This window comes from Carassius gibelio, chromosome B2 (assembly GCF_023724105.1).
Source record: "Carassius gibelio isolate Cgi1373 ecotype wild population from Czech Republic chromosome B2, carGib1.2-hapl.c, whole genome shotgun sequence".
In the NCBI taxonomy this organism is placed as follows: domain Eukaryota; kingdom Metazoa; phylum Chordata; class Actinopteri; order Cypriniformes; family Cyprinidae; genus Carassius; species Carassius gibelio.
In genome coordinates, this window is record NC_068397.1 from 28,162,346 (window position 1) to 28,174,929 (window position 12,584).

The following is a 12,584-nucleotide window of genomic DNA, read 5'->3' on the forward strand; positions in this document are numbered from 1 at the left end:
GTACCATTAGGGGAAAAAGACAAACACCTGTGCTGTATTTTCTAAGGAAATCAATAAATGTATGAGGTCTGTTGTTGTTAGAGGGGAATTTTGAATGCAAGTGCTTCTGAGCTTCTTGCTGAGGCTACCATGCCGGGATGTTTTTCTGCGACGTGTGCGAAGCGATTGGGAGGGATAATTTGTAGTCTTGGGTTTCCCTAACTAAAGTTCGGCGGCCACCGGTTGTTTTCCTGAATGCTGTACCCAATGTCCGGTAGCGGGACCTTGGTAGAAGACCTGCAGTCCATTATCTGCCCTTAAAGGTTATTATATAAAGTGTCATACAGTGGTGGTAAGTAACGAAGTAAAAATACTTTACTACTTTACTTAAGTATTTTTTTCGGGGATCTGTATTTTACTTGAGTATGTTTTATATGCATCTACTTTCACTCTTACTCCACTACTTTATTAAAGACAAAGTTTACTTTTTACTTCGATACATTTCCCCATGCCCGCTTCAAGTATTTATTACAATGATTTTACAAACCAATGAAAAATTTGGTTTTCTTTTGAAAAAAAGAATGCGCGACTTTGCGAGTTCTTTGCCAACATACGCTCACACAGCAGTTAGTTCGAGGTGGAAGATGACCGCTAAAATAGGTGATAGTGCAGCTCTTGCTGCCCGCAATGATCCCGAGATTCCCGAAAGGTATCACCCATGGCCATATCTCAAGGATATGTTTGAATTCAGTGAAGTCAAGGGAGATTCTTATTGGCTGAAATTTCTTCTTTGCCTGCCACAGGTGAATTAAATTTCAGTAGCGCTGTGCAAAAAAAATCTAATGCGATTTTCATGCTCATCTCATCAGTAAAGATGCTCCTGTAATTAGAAGTATATCTCCAGCACGTGCGTTCAGATCAGGGTTGCCAGGTTTTCACAACAAATCCTGACCAGTTGCTTCTCAAAACTAGCACAAACGCTTTTCCAGGATAAAAAATTGCTTCCCGGGGTTAAAATATACGTTTATTGGGAGGGTTGCCTTGGTAAAATACACATTTTAGGCGCTAAATATCAAGTTATTGGGATTAGGGTTTCTTCGACCGGTGGACATGAAAAACAACCACGGACTTGGCAACACTGGTTCAGGTTGAGCGGCAGTTGCTACACAGAGCCGTAGTCCACTGACAACTAACACAAAATCGCTTTCAAAATCGAGAAAATTTTTTTGTTTTTGTGTAGATTGTCAGTGAATTACGGCTCTGTGTAGTATATGCCAACCAGTGTTGCCCATGCAGTCTGTGGTTGTTTTTCATGTCCGCGGGTCGAAGTGACAATACCAATAACGTGATATTAAGTATGTTTTAAATCGGATACTTTTGTACTTTTACTCAAGTGATGTTTGACTTTCTAGGACTTTCTAGGACTTTCTACTTTTTTTGGAGTCATTTTTTGTGTAGATACATCTACTTTTACTTGAGTATAACTTCTGAGTACTTTTACCACCCCTGGTGTCATATTAACCGGAGGTTTAAGGTGATTGACTAATTGTTACCGGTCCCCTGGTGCTTGTAAAGTGGGTAGGGAAAGTATTCAGACCCCCTTACATTTTTCACTCTTTGTTATATTGAAGCCATTTGCTAAAATCAAGTAAATTTTATTTCCACATTAAAGGTGCAGTAGGGAACTTTTGTAAAAAAATATTTTTTACATATTTATTAAACCTGTCATTATGTCCTGACAGTAGAATATGAGACAGATAATCTGTGGAAAAAAATCAAGCTCCTCTGGCTCCTCCCAGTGGTCCTATTGCCATTTGCAGAAAGTCATGCGCTCCCGGTAAAAAACAACCAATCAGAGCTGCGGTCCGTAACTTTGTTTGTGTTCAAAATGTAGAAAAATTTACATAATAAGCGAGTACACCATGAATCCATTTTCCAAACCGTGTTTTTAGCTTGTCCTGAATCACTAGGGTACACCTATAATAAGTGTTTATATTCGGACTATTTTAGATTGCTTCGGGGATACCGCGGCGGAGTAACCCAGTACCTTTGTGATTCTTCATAGACATAAACAGAGAGAAGTAGTTCCGGCTATGATGTTCTTCCGCAAGACGCAAGCAGTTCTGTTCATTTACCGCTAGAGCGTCAAAAGTTACCTACTGCAGCTTTAAAGGTACAGGTTGTAGGAACTGCCACTAGAGGGCAGTGTATTGGCGTGTACGCCCCATAATAATAATATGTTGATCGTTATAATAGCATAAGTTTTCTGTAAAGATACAAATCAAAACAACTCACCTGTTGAGTAAAACACAAGCAAGATCGGCATCTCTTTCTAGTTGAAGTTTGTTCCGAAGCTACTTCCGCATTTGTCCATGACACTGTTGTCATGTGGTTTCTACATCAGTAAAGGCGGTAAAAAAGGGTAACGTTAACTAACGTCATTGACAGGCGACTGCACTGCCCCGTGTCACTGTTTAGATTGGGAATTTTCTCATGACTTACAAGTAGTTGAAAACATTAGAGATATTGTTAGTAATCATCTGGACAAAATATAACACTAGCCTAGTGGTTTTGAGATATTTTACTGCAAATATCTTACAAATTGTACCTTTAATGTACACACAGCATCCCTTTTGAAAAAAAATTGTTGACATTTTTGCAGATTTATTAAAAAAGAAAAACTGAAATATCACATGGTTCTAAGTATTCAGACCCTTTGCTTTGACACTCATATATTTAACTCAGGTGCTGTCCATTTCTTCTGCTCATCTTGAGATGGTTCTACACCTTCATTTGAATCCAGCTGTCTTTTATTTTACTGATTGGACTTAGGCCCCATCCACACGGAGACGCGTTTCTGTGAATACGCACAAATCTTTTATCGGACAGGCGTTTCGTCCACACGGATCCGGCGTTTTCATGAGGTGAAACCGTTTTTTTTTTTTAAACCGGGTCCCAGAGTGGATAAATTTGAAAACGCCGTCTTTGCGTTTTCGTCTGGACGGCTAATCCGTATATTTTCTGAAATGATGACGTCATCAGCCCACGGCTCCCCCCTAGTCAGACACCTCTACGTCACGTAACAGCAACAAAAACATGAACAAACACTGAACGATTTTCTTTTTATTAACTAACATTAACACTGATTAATAAATGTATTGTTCCATGTTCGTTTGTGTACCATGCGCAAGGTTTATAAGCATAGTCCAAGTCTTCTTCTCTGTTTTTAGTGTATATCTGTGGCAGAATTACCGCGCCACATACTGGTCTGGCATGTATACTACATCATTATGCGGTTTCGTGTTTGACGCGGATATTTCTTGAGACGAGGAAAAAAAAGATCGGATTGGGGTAAGCTCCGTCTCCGTGTGGACGGGGCCCTAATTAGGAAAGCCACACACCTGTCTATATAAGACCTTACAGCTCACAGTGCATGTCAGAGCTAATGAGAATCATGAAATCAAAGGAACTGCATGAAGAGCTCAGAGACAGAATTGTGGCAAGGCACAGATCTGGCCAAGGTTACTAAAAATCTCTGCTGCACTTAAGGTTCCTAAGAGCACAATGGCCTCCATAATCCTTAAATGAAAGATGTTTGGGATGACCAGAACCCTTCCTAGAGCTGGCCGTCTGGCCAAATTGACCTATCGGGGGAGAAGAGCCTTGGTGAGAGGTAAAGAAGAACCCAAAGATCACTGTGGCTGAGCTCCAGAGATGCATCCGGGAGGTGGGAGATATCACCCTGGAGCCCAAGACCGGTTGCCCACTGAAGCTAAGCAGGGCTGAGCCTGGTCAGTACCTGGATGGGAGACCTCCTGAGAAAGCTAGGTTGCTGCTGGAAGAGGTGCTAGTGAGGCCAGCAGGGGGTGCTCACCCTGTGGTCTATCTGGGTCCTAGCGCCCCAGTGTAGTGATGGGGACGCTATACTGTCAACAAGCACCGTCCTCCGGATGAGACGTTAAACCGAGGTCCTGACTCTCTGTGGTCATTAAAAATCCCAGGATGTCTTTCGAAAAGAGTAGAGGTGTGACCTCGGCATCCTGGCATCCCGCCCATTGGCCTCTGACCATCGTGGCCTCCTAACAATCCCCATATCCGCTGATTGGCTTCATCATTCTGTCTCCTATCCACCATTAAGCTGGTGTGTGGTGGGCGTTCTGGCGCAATATGGCTGCCGTCGCATCATCCAGGTGGATGCTGCACACTGGTGGTGGATGAGGAGATACCCCCTGACTATGTAAAGTGCGTTGAGTGCCTAGAAAAGCGCTATATAAATGTAAGGAATTATTATTATTATTATTATTCACACATTATATAGTGGCAAGGGGTGGTATAGTGGTTTATCCAATAAGAATTGTATACTACATCATGTAGGAATGTCTAGCAAACAAAGGGTTTTCCTTCCTGCTAGGATGTAGAATACATCTGTGTGTTATATAAAATGGAAGTATGGCCAAGAAGTTCTGGACATATTAGGAGCACACTTGGCCAAGGAGACCTTTTCTCAACCGAACAATACAGTTCAGTCACTCTAAACTCAATAATCTTTGGGCTTATAGCCCCTGTCCTCTTCTGATAATCTGAATTCCTGAAGAAATATACAAGTGTGTGTATGTGTGTAGACACTGAGATAGAAAGAAGACTACTGAGAGTAGAGAGAGAGAACACAGAAGGGAAGAGGGAGTGAAACGAATGAAAAGGAGTGAGAAGGGAGGAGGGATTGCAGAGAGGCCCAATTACAGAAACATCCGACAGAGAGAATGATTATATTATAACAAAATAATTCAGCCCTGGCACTGTAGCCACACTGGCTCACATTACCGCACCGACACAGCCCCAGCCACTTACATTTGTGTACAGATGGTGAAATAATGTAAGCAGTACCATACTGTATATGTAACAGATATTTAAACATTGAATGTATGTGTCTGGCAAACAAGACTTACTACTTTTTAAAGATCAAAAGTTTATAACAAATTTACACATACAGTAAAATATATATAATAATAATCTGAGGATGTTGTAGAGTCTGTGTGCTGTCTGTTTGTGCCCTTTGTCTGCTGTTACTGTCATTCGCTTCAGTATGCTGTTCTTTGTTGTCACTGTTGTCACAGTTTTGGAGGTCCCAGTGGGACGGTGATGTTTGGATGTCACACTGTAAACCCAGATTTTAATTCAACTCAAGAAATTGAGTTCATATTACTTAAATGTTTCTAATTTATTGAAATTACTTGTCAATTCTGAGTAAACTGAACTTTTTCATGTCATTTCTTAATGTACTTGTGTTTTTAAGTCCAATCAGTAGTTTCTACTCAAACAAATTGTGTTTGTATTACTTAAACATGTGTCATTTCTTTACATTACTTAAGAATTCTGAGTAAACTGTACTTTTTAATGGCCTATCTTATTGTAATTATGTATTTGAGCTCAAACAACTCAATATCATCAAGTTTTTCCTGTTACTAACAAGACTGGCTGCAGCATGGCGCTTCCCGTCTCATGCCGAGACGTGTCCAACGGTTCATAGGGTCAAAAACAAAATATGAAATTGTGAATTATTTTCAATGGAGTCACGGGAAAATTTGTGATTTCCAGATTTTATTGTTGTGTCCCTGATGTTAAAGGGTTAGTTCATCCAAAAATGAAAATTATTCAGTCAATGTACTGTTTGAGTACATGAACTCCGGGATATTGGTTTGTTTGAACTCACAGGGAGTGTCAGCCACATTAAAAAAGTGATCATCTTAAGTCATTTGTGGATTAATGTGTATTAGAGATGTGAACTATTTAAAACGATTCAGTTCGATTTGGTGAACTGAATGATTCGTTCGCGAACCGGATATCCAGACTGCTTTGATTTGAACTCTCTCTCACACAGACACGGAAGAGAAGACAATGCTGAATAAAGTCGTCGTTTTTGTTATTTTTGGTCCAAAATGCATTTTCGATGCTTCAAAAAATTCCAACGGACCCTCTGATGTCACATGGACTACTTTGATGATGTTTTTCTTACCTTTCTGGACATGGACAGTATACCGTACACACAGCTTCAATGGAGGGACTGAGAGCTCTCGGACTAAATCTAAAATATCTCAAACTGTGTTCCGAAGATAAACGGAGGTCTTACATGTTTGGAACAGCATAAGGGTGAGTTATTAATGACATAATTTTCCTTTTTGGGTGAACTAACCCTTTAACTTTTTTAAGGCAACGAGTTACCTCAGTTTTTTTTAAGTAAATTCAACTTATCTGGGTTTACAGAGCGATCAGCTGGTTTGCTGGTGAGAGACACTGTAAGTGATCCTAATGGTAATTTTATCTTATTAGGGGTTTCACTTGGTCAGACCATCTACTGTCAACATTTGTATGTGAAAGTGGTATTCAGGATATCCGTATAGCGTATTGAGAAATATTTTTTAGTCAACTAGAAGTTGACACCACCTTATTTTTAAGAGATGCTTCCCAAATCCCTATAGCAATTAATGATACAAAACTTCTCTCTGAAGCTTCGGTTGTTAATTTGTTTTGGACAACAAAATCTGTAAATCATTTGATAAAATCATGTTTGGAAAAACTAAATCCATTATGTTAAGAAGTCTGTATTACTGCACACGTATGAGTATGGTAGGTTGAATTGTCTTGATTTCTCTTCTTACACTTTCACAATTAATTGGATTAGACAGTTTTTGTATAACCCAAACTCAATCTGGAACTTTATACTTCTTTTCCAAATTAGGTGGTCTCCCTTTCCTATAATTATAATATTCCTAGAATCCCTTACAATTTATCTAAATTTCATAAACAGGCATTGATTGCATGGTCATTAATCTTTAAGCACAATTTCTCTCCTCACCAGTACTTCATTTGGAACAATCAATACCATTTTTATAAGAGAAAGTCTTTGTTTTTTCATTATTGGTTTGAGAAATTTTTTTTGGTTGTTTCCCAGTTATTTAACTCAGGAGGTCTTATTTTAAGTTATGAAGAATTCTTATGTAAATTTAATTTTCCAGTAACTCCCAAAGAATTCTCCATTGTCATGGACACTATTCCTAAAGCAGCTGTTATGCTTTTCAAGGAGATCATCCAGAACTTTATCTTTATCTTTAGACCCATTTGAAATCCCGGGAGGAAAACTATCCTTTTTGTCACATCCGTCATCAGGAACTGTAAATACTATTGGCTTCTTTAATACACAAAAAGACACAATTAATGTATATTTTATTATTAACCTATTATTACCTCTTGCAAAATTTCATATTCACCGCGGTAAATTCACTCATCAAAATCCTTTATTTGCTTTTGAAAATGAGATTCGACAGTTTATCCAAACTATTTCATCTTCAAAAAATCTAAAGGCTTTTACAACAGTGAATTTATTTAATCTTTTAAATATATTTTGTTAAACCTTTTGTATTATTTATTTATTGTTACATGCATCTATAAATGGTGCTTTACATGTAATGTCACTTCTTTGTACACAATGTTGATATTCTCTGTACTTTTATCTTTGGTTCCTTGGCATTGATAATAATATTAAAAAAGAATTGCTCTTACACAACATCATTTTTGGTGTGACATTCTTGATTTTATCAAATGTTCTGTGAATCCTAATTTTGAGTTTACTTATTGAAATTTAATTTTTTTTCATGAATGTTAGAAAAAGGTTATATTTATTTCATAAATCTTATTTTTCTGTAAGTTAAATACCATATTCATGAATGTAAATTTTCTAAATGCAAACCTCTTTTTTTGTAAGATTAAAACTTGAAATGAAAATGTGTTATGAATCTATTTGTAAAAAAACGCTGGATATTCTCCCCCCATGTAGAAACCCAGACAGATTTGAGACTCGAACCCGCAACCTTTGGGTTATGACTCTCAAACCATTAGGCCACAACTGTGTAGTTCTTTGCGAATGTCCTAATTAAAAAATAATAATTATTTAATATATATTTTGTAGTAATGATTAGCTTCCTATAAACCAAAGTCTAAAGAATGTACTTCTGAGGGTCTGGTTCCTGGCTCACAAGAAGTTTGTCAAGGGACAGAGTAAGACAGTGTTTCTTCTCTTCTGTTATTAAACAAATGTTGAATTGACCTGTTTGTGGTGGGAGTGTTATAGGAGGCTTCTCTGTGTCATTTCACTCTTCAACTTCCTGTTTTAAGAACACAACATCAGCCATCTTGATGTTTGCTACGATGGCAGTCGATCATCTGTTTGCATCCTTCATCCTTCTCCTTATCTCTTACACAGGTAATACATTAATAAATGTGTATGCAATCATTGAAATTTCTAATGTTTTGTCATTTTCTAGTGATTTGTTTATAATTTAATTTGTGCTCTATTTGGAAATAGGTAAAGGATTACAATGATACTATTGTAAATATGTGATACTGTGCTCCTCACATTGGTAATTTCACCATTAGCTGCTCACCTGAACAGTTTATGATGTTGTTGTAGCTGGTATCATTGCAATCCTTGACCATCAAAACATAGCTTTAGGTTTAGGAGATATGATACAAAATACATCATTTAGTTATGGTGGAAAGCAAAACCATGGCCACCTCAGAGGTGTTTTTGTGATGGTTCCATTTCTGAAATTGTGTAGGGCTGCAAACTATACAAGTGCACCAAGTTTTGTCACATTTTTTTCACATTCAGCTTGAACTATTAAGAGGAAAACATTTGTATTATTAGCCTACTTATGAAGCCCTAGTGTGAGTTTTATGATATGAAGATGGAGGTGTAAAATGTTCTGAACTGTGTGTTTCTCTCTCCTCAGGGTTCAGTGCTGAGATCTCTGTGTTTGTGCAGACAGGAGCTTCTGTTCAACTGGATACACAGACACAACAACTACCAGAGTTTGATCTTTTATCCTGGATGAATAATAAATCAGAGAATATAGTTAGATACAACAGTGATTCCAAAAGAGTAAAACTTTATGATTCCTACAAGGACAGAGTGGTCTTCAATGATGTAACCTTCTCTCTGACTCTGAAGAACATGCAGAAGACAGACAGTGGACTCTACACAGCAAGAACAATTGGATCAATAACCACAGATTTGGTCTCATACAGAGTTTCTGTTATAGGTGAGTCTCATTTATTTGTGTGATGTAATGTTTTCCTGCATAAAAGATAATTCATAAGTGCAGTTTATGAACAGTTTAACAGTTTTACACATGTGCACATTAAGAGCAGCTTTTGGCACATTGTCTTTACCCCAAGATTTGCTACTGCAAATAATAATAATAATAATAATAATAATAATAATTTGTTTTGTGCTTAGATGTGAATGTGACTGTGATCTTGGTTTAAATGTGTGTTTCAGACTCTGTGGAGGCTCCTGTCCTGACTGTGAACTCAAACTGGTCCAGCAGTGACTCCTGTACTGTGAACTTCACATGCAGAGCTCATGAGCTCATGATTTACTCCAGCTTTCAGAACAACAGCTGTTCTCCACAGGAAGTGACATCACAGATCAACACTCTCACCCTGGACTGCAGTGAGGAATACATCTTCTGTAACCATAGCAACCCTGTCAGCTGGAAACAAGACTGAACAAACATCACACGGCTCTGTGTCAATTATAAAAGTAAATATCTCCTATTCAAGACATATATTGTGCACACATACTGTACACACGTGTAATATCTACTAGTCTTTATTTATCCCATAAATAAAATATAGATAATTAAGGACTTTTAAAGTGTACTATGAATAGACTAGTTCATGCTGTTCATTAGTTCATTCTTTATCCCTTACTTTCCAGAGAATGAAATACTGGAAATCAAACTTACTCAAACATTGCTCAGCATTTTCCTCTTTACTGTCATCGCTGTGGGAGTGATAGTGTTTGCTGGTTTGGCATTTTGTAGTTATTGCAAGAATAAAACAGGTTTGTCCTTCCCACACATACTGAAAAACTGATCTCACACTAATACCTTAACTAGTTTCTTTATTACTGAAAACTAGCGTTCAAGAGCAATCTAAAATCTGACTAAATCAAACACAAACATGTTTCCACACGACCTGTAATCTGTAAACTTATATTCTGATCTCTCAGATGTCAAACAGGCTGATGATACAGACTACGATGATGTTGAGGTGAGATTCACATGAGCGTTCATCTCTATTCCTGCAGAAGTCAGATAATAAATGTCACATCAAAATCAATACTGAATATTATCTGTTTCAAATGACATTCTGTAATGGTTTGTTTGATTTCTCTTCAGACTCTGATCCAGAAGATGACAGGAGACACATGGACCACCGTCACCTACTGTACAGTAGGACGACACCAAACACCTCCTCCTTCTCATGACAGCTAAAGTCTCACAAACAGAACTTAAAGCCTTAATTCAGCTTCCGGATTTAATGACTCTTGTGGAAGTGTACAGACACTATTTTTATTCTGAGTCCAATGAACTTCAGTCAGACCCTGCAGATGTCATAAACGAGTGTTTCTCTGGGTTTCATGTGAGAACACTTTATGTGCGCAGTGCCACAGGCTGATCTCCTCCATGCCACACCACACTGAATAGTAATTCATGCAAAAAGGAGTCCCAACCAAGTATTTACTGCATAATTAAACCTTCTTTGGAGATCATGCATTTTCTTCTTTCTGATGACAGCTGAATAATTATTTCAGAATAATTTAAACATTTCATTAGGTAAAATAAAAAATTCTAAATATTACTCTTGTTCTGAATCTTATAATTAGCGTATTGGTAATTAAATTAATGTGTTGAGCCATATTGGGTTAACTATCAACCTTCAAATTATTTAGCATTTAGCCTATTTCAATAAAACTATTTTTAGTTATTGCAGTATTTATGTTAAACAACAAAGTTATTTAAAATCGAACAAATGGAGCCAGATAAATGTGCAATCTGGAGAAAATAAATAAAATAATTTGTAATAATATGGTGTAGCCACTGGATGCCTGTATGACTGTATATGTATATATTCCCCATGGCTGAGAAGAGTGTTTTCACTAATAATTTTAGAATTGTAGTTGCATTTACTGTGGCTGATTTGTAGATTTTGTATGTTCATTTGTTATTTTATTTTTATTTATTGATTTATTTATTTATGTTATGACGGCCAGTTCTGACTATGAACAGAACAAGTGTGACCATTTTTTAAAACCATTTAGTCTTTTCTATCTATCATATAAGATTTTTGTTTTCACATGGCAAGTGCCACAAAAGTCATTATATTCCATCACATTCCGATAAAGTAAATATCAATAATAATAATAATAATCAGTCATTTCAGTATTTCATTTTTGTCACATTAATCTCTGGGTTCTTCCAATTGCTGGCTTTTACTAATGAGATCTTCCAGGAACCACTTAAATGTTAACAGATCTTACAATAACCAAATTATTATTATTATTATTATTTTTTGCATTCCTTCAGGAACCTCCAGAGCACTTTGAGATCTCTATGTAATGAAAGGGTGACTCCAGAACCTCAGAACTGGAAACAAAGTGCTTCAAGTTCCTGTAGGAACTGCAAAGACTAAAAATTTTTGTAAATACTATAATATATACAGCATAATACACTTTACTACAGTATGGTTAAAAAACTATAGTGTGTTTTCATGTGGTGTAGCATAATGCATTAAAACGTGTTTTAAAAAGACCAAACTCAGTAAACATTTTTGATAAAGCATTCAAGCATGCAGGAAAAACACTTAACGTCTAATTAAATGTTTTGCGTATGTATTCTGGGCTCTGCTTGTCTGTGAATAGAATGCCTTATCAATAATGTGTTTACTAAGTTTGGTCTTTTTAAAACACCGTTTTAATGCATGGCCTCATAACTTACTTTCACATTAGACGTTTTAGAATGTCCCATTGATTAATTTGTGAATTTGACTGATACAAAAGATTCAACTTGTAGCAGCTAACATCTTGTGATTTAATAAAACAGACATAGTGAGTCAAGTTTACAATAAATAATTGTGCATTATGAAGGCTAAAACTGCACACTGTTTATAGCACAACAAGTATGCACACTTTTTCTATCATGTTTGCCAATGAAAGATGATCGAACCAATCAGAATAGGTATGGGGCAAGAGGACAGGTGCAGCCGGTTATACTTGAATGAAAGCGCACATTTGGCTCTAGAAGGGTGCTCATGAAGACAGAAATGCAGCCTTTGCCCCGGTGTTGTGACGAAAATGTATCATCAACCGAAAACTGATTTGCGCCTTTAATCACTTTTTGGCAAGTATAAAACTGCATTTTATGGGTTTTATTGGCCATCTAAAGGTATTTCAACAGGACAAATAAAATCTATGTTCTTGGTTTACCTAATGCAAACTGCATTTTATTTATTAAGTGATGTGACATTTAGCCAAGTATGGTGACCCATACTCAGAATTCGTGCTCTGCTTTTACCCCATCAAAAGTGCACACGCGCGCACACACACACACACACACACAGCGCAGCCATTTATGCTGCAGCGCCCAAGGAGCAGTTGGGAGTTCAGTGCTTGCTCAAGGACACCTAAGTCGTGGTATTGAGGGTGGAGAGAAAACTGTATATGCCCTCCCCAAACTACAATTCCTGCCGGCCCGAGACTCGAACTC

General features: G+C 37.3%; 1 pseudogene; it reads left to right on the forward strand.

Moving 5' to 3' along the window:
- The window catches only part of LOC127950381 (uncharacterized), a 64,586-nt pseudogene extending 52,939 nt beyond the window's left edge, over window positions 1–11,647 (forward strand).
- The last annotated feature ends 937 nt before the right edge of the window (window positions 11,648–12,584 follow it).